The sequence below is a fragment of the Mus caroli genome, chromosome 4, assembly GCF_900094665.2.
Source record: "Mus caroli chromosome 4, CAROLI_EIJ_v1.1, whole genome shotgun sequence".
NCBI lineage: Eukaryota > Metazoa > Chordata > Mammalia > Rodentia > Muridae > Mus > Mus caroli.
This window is the reverse complement of record NC_034573.1, coordinates 60,441,124-60,445,237: the sequence shown is the minus strand read 5'-3', so window position 1 is coordinate 60,445,237 and position 4,114 is coordinate 60,441,124. Positions and strand designations below refer to the sequence as shown.

Below are 4,114 nucleotides of genomic sequence, written 5' to 3'. Positions count from 1 at the left end.
CATGCACATGATACATTCATATTATATTCATCCACTATCTCCTTTTTAACCTCCTCTGATTTCCGTAAAACCTCATCTTCTTCTCCACTATCCTCCTTCTATTCTGACGCTATTTTATTCTGTTTATTTGTATGTTAGATAATTGATTTCATCAGAGTTGGCTACAGGGCATGAGGGGGATTTTCTTTTACAGAGGCATCTTACCAGTGGCTACACAACTGAGGAATATATTTCTCCATCTTCCATTAGTTATTCTCTCCATATAAATTTTCTTTCTTTCTTTTTTATATGTAGGCAGCCAAAGGAAGACAAAGGAAACAAGAATTCCTTGTTCACCAGATACTTTGGGCATGCCTGGCTTTCTTCCAAGTTGTTACGTTCCTGAAAAGGGCACACAATCAGTACTTTGGAGAGGGAATCACCATGGACATAAATTTTCATCAAAGTATAGAATCCTACGATCACCTTCCTCTTCCATGACAGTGAGAGTTAACAAGTCCAATGTAATTATGTGTATATAATTACAGATTCTGTGACTTCAAGTACAAGAACCTGGCAGTCAAGACTCTGCATAGTCCCTCCATCTTTTCTATCCTTCCACCCCTTCTTCCATGATTTTTCTCTGAGCCTTAGAGTGCAATTTATGGATGTTCTATTTATAACTCAGTAGAGGTTTTTTTTTCAGTCCTCTCCTACCACATTGAAATGTGACTTCAGTAATCTATTCATTAGAAACATTTGTATTCCTTATGGAATAATAATGTATAGTAGATGATTGCTAATAGTTTAAAAACCTGAACTCTGCAATTTCCAGAAGTATGGTAAGAATTTTACACACACACACACACACACACACACACATCCTTATGTTCAACCTTGAAGGCCAGAGCATTTCAGTTCTTGTGTTACTTAATTATTTGGAGCAAAAGTTGCCAGCCAGGGGAAATGACTGCTTGAAACATGCAATTTGCTTTCCAAAGAAGCTCATTTGGGCTTTGACATTTGACAGAGAAAGGTCTAGGGAGATGAGCTGTTCAGAAAGTGTGTCTCTGCAATCTGACAGTGCTTGAACTTTGTGGGGTTGATTTTTACAATCGCCAGATCATCAAAGGTTAAACTCATTTAAATTCTTACTTTACTAACAAAGAAAGAAAACAAAAATGCCACAAGCTGCCTTACCCTACTGTCCTCAGCTACACACCCTCCCTAGAGATGCTCAGAACACCCTGAATGTCTGCACGAGGTGGAATGGAGTTGGCCAAGTTAATCTACCATCTTACGGCATTTACTTTCTGCATGATTTCTTCCCTTAAAAGACCCAGAGATTAAAATCAGTGTTGCATAAAGTTTTCTTCTCTTCCAAGTGCAAGCAATCCATTCTCAACCTTTTTCCTAGGACTAGCCACTGCATTATTCAGTGCCAGGCATGGAGCTGGGAACCAGGTACACACTGCTAAATGTGTCCCAAGCTCTGTCTGATAATGAAACAATAGACTTCTAAGGAGTTTTCCTCCTCTACAGACTCCAGTCATTCTCTCAAGGTAGCCTGGAATACTTTGATAAAGCACTTGGGTAACACCTTCCTCCAGTGATATAATATCACCTCTTAACAACTTAACTTTCATTTTTTAATTTAAAGTGTTCATTTGTTAGATTTTTACCATTAACAATGAGGTTGAACATAAACAAATCATAGCCAAATTAACCAGACCCAGAGACAATGAAAATCAAAGAACTTTTATATAGTTAGGGCAACCACTTGAAAGAGAAGTTGGGAAGTTTCACAATAAATTTTATGATTTCATTATCAAATATATTTTATGCAGTTATTCATGGTTTTCTTCATTCGTTTTTATGTTTGTTTGTTTAGGTCTTTATTTTGGTTTGGTTGTTGTTTGTTTATTTGTTTGCTTGCTTTGGTTTCTTTGAGACAGGGTGTCTCTACCTGACCCTGCCTGTCCTGGAACTTGTATGTAGACAAAACTGGCCTCAAACTCACAGAGATCTGCCTGCCTCTACTTCCCAAATGCTGCTATTAAAGAAAGTTGCCACCATGCACAGTCATTTATTAGTTAAATTTATAAGTATGATTGTCCAAATGCCAGGCCCAATATAGTACATGTATGAAGAAAAAAAAGTCATACAAATATAAATGTAAAATATCATACAGTGTAGTAAGGAAACAGACACTTTGTAAAAACAAATGAAACAGATTCCCTACTTAATTAATTCTAGAAAGCCCAAAGGAGGTCTCCAGTGTCTGAAGAAAAGGCAATCTAGGGAAACTCTGAAACAAGAGGGAGACAAAAGAAAGAAGTCCATGCTGAACTGCAGCGAGTACCAGGTAAGCCTACTGCCTAATGACAATGATGAGAAGTGAGAGTGGGCAGTCAGGGAGCTGACCATGTGATACATTAAAAAAACACTTCTCTGCTCCGAGTGAACATTTAAATCAACTGGGAGCTTTAAAAGATGATTGATGGTGGAATTGGTGAGATGGCTCAGTATGTGAAGGTGTTAAGCCTGACGTTCTACCTAAATTAATCCCCAGAACCATATGGGAGAAAGAAAGAACCAACTTCAACAAGTTATCTTCTGGCCTCCATGAACATGCACTGGTGTGTGTGTGTGTGTGTGTGTGTGTGTGTGTGTGTGTGTGTGTGTGCTCGTCCTTGCTCTTTACACAGACACAGGAGCTAAATAAATGAATGAATAAATAAATAAGTAAATAAATAAATATTTGTTTTAATTTTTAATGTTTTTTTTCCTTAAAAGGTGAAGTCAATAGATTTTGAGTCATGGGATAGGGAACATAAACATTAGTTTTTAAAGATCTCCAGGTGATTCAAGCATAGAACCAACAGGAATAGCATTTGCTGTTGGGTCTTCATCATCTGTCCCAAACTTCTAGTACGATCCTATCTCCAATTCATCTGTAAATCCCAAGTAATAGTCCACAAGGACTACTCCTTCCTTTATGTATTAGCTAATTTGATTCTTCAGCTATACTTATTTGGATTCCTTAGCTTAAACTTCACTATCTTTCTTCACATTATAGTTTGGGACTAGTTTGGATTGTAGATTATCCCAGGAATAGCTTAAATAAGCTAAGGACTATTTTTCTTAGTTATGAGTTTCATGTAGTTGACAAGTGGTATTGTTTCTGGCTTAGTAATCAAAAGGCCTGATGGTCACTCTTCAGTATAGAATAATAGGTGTGTGTGTGTGTGTGTGTGTGTGTGTGTGTGTGTGTGTGTGTGGAGGGGTCTGCCTCATAAGAAAAACACCTCTCCTATTTCACTGGCTATTTCTTTAGTATAGGTTATCTTTAACTATAAGAAGGCTGGAAAAAAAATCAAAGGTGGACATGTCATGATTGTCATAGATTACCTTAGATTGCTGTCTCAGGTTTAGTGCTGGGATTCTGTTGAAAGAGATAAGAAGAGTACTTAAATAAAAGTTAATATCTAATCATAAAGTTAATATCTAATGATTAATGGAGTCCTGTTAACTAAAATAAATAAAACATGTGCGTGCCTCACTAGACATGTTACAAAATCAGGGTAAATAATACTAGAGGTGACAAAATACAAAAGAAATGAAAGTAGCTCTTGCCTCAAAGTGCTTACAAGCTGCTTTAAGATAGAGGATATTGAGGATAAATGGCAGTTGGAGTGGGAGCTCTGTGACAAAGTGAAGGCTCAGGTTTGCCTCTTTGAAAAACGCAAACTGCTACCATTCTGACTGCCTACTTGGTAAGCTGTGAATGCGAGAGATGTAGAATAGCAAGAGAACAGTAATGATGTGTTGGGGGTGTCTTTGTGATGGCTCTTAGAGAATTTGAGCTATAGAAAGTTTCTATCAGATGGGGGAAGAGATTCTGTACTGAACTCCTGTCTTGCTGTGGAAATCTCTCTGGATTTTAGGAGATGAATATCTATAGGAATATACTGCAATGCTGTTAGTATCAGAGGTTAATGCTGCCCTTAATACTTCCAACTTCCTTTGTGATTATTATACATAAAATCCTAGGAAAGAGCCACTTTCTCCAAATGATTCTTTTTGGATCACACACTCATGCTTGGACCATATCCCCAGATGTTCTCAAGCATAG

At 37.4% G+C, this 4,114-nt stretch overlaps 1 non-coding gene across 1 annotated transcript; it reads right to left on the bottom strand.

Annotated features, from left to right (window-relative positions):
* Positions 1 to 286: 286 nt before the first annotated feature.
* Positions 287 to 429, bottom strand: LOC115030966. Its single transcript, XR_003836560.1, has one exon. It is a non-coding gene; the product is annotated as a small nucleolar RNA SNORA67 (small nucleolar RNA).
* Between the last annotated feature and the right edge of the window lie 3,685 nt (positions 430 to 4,114).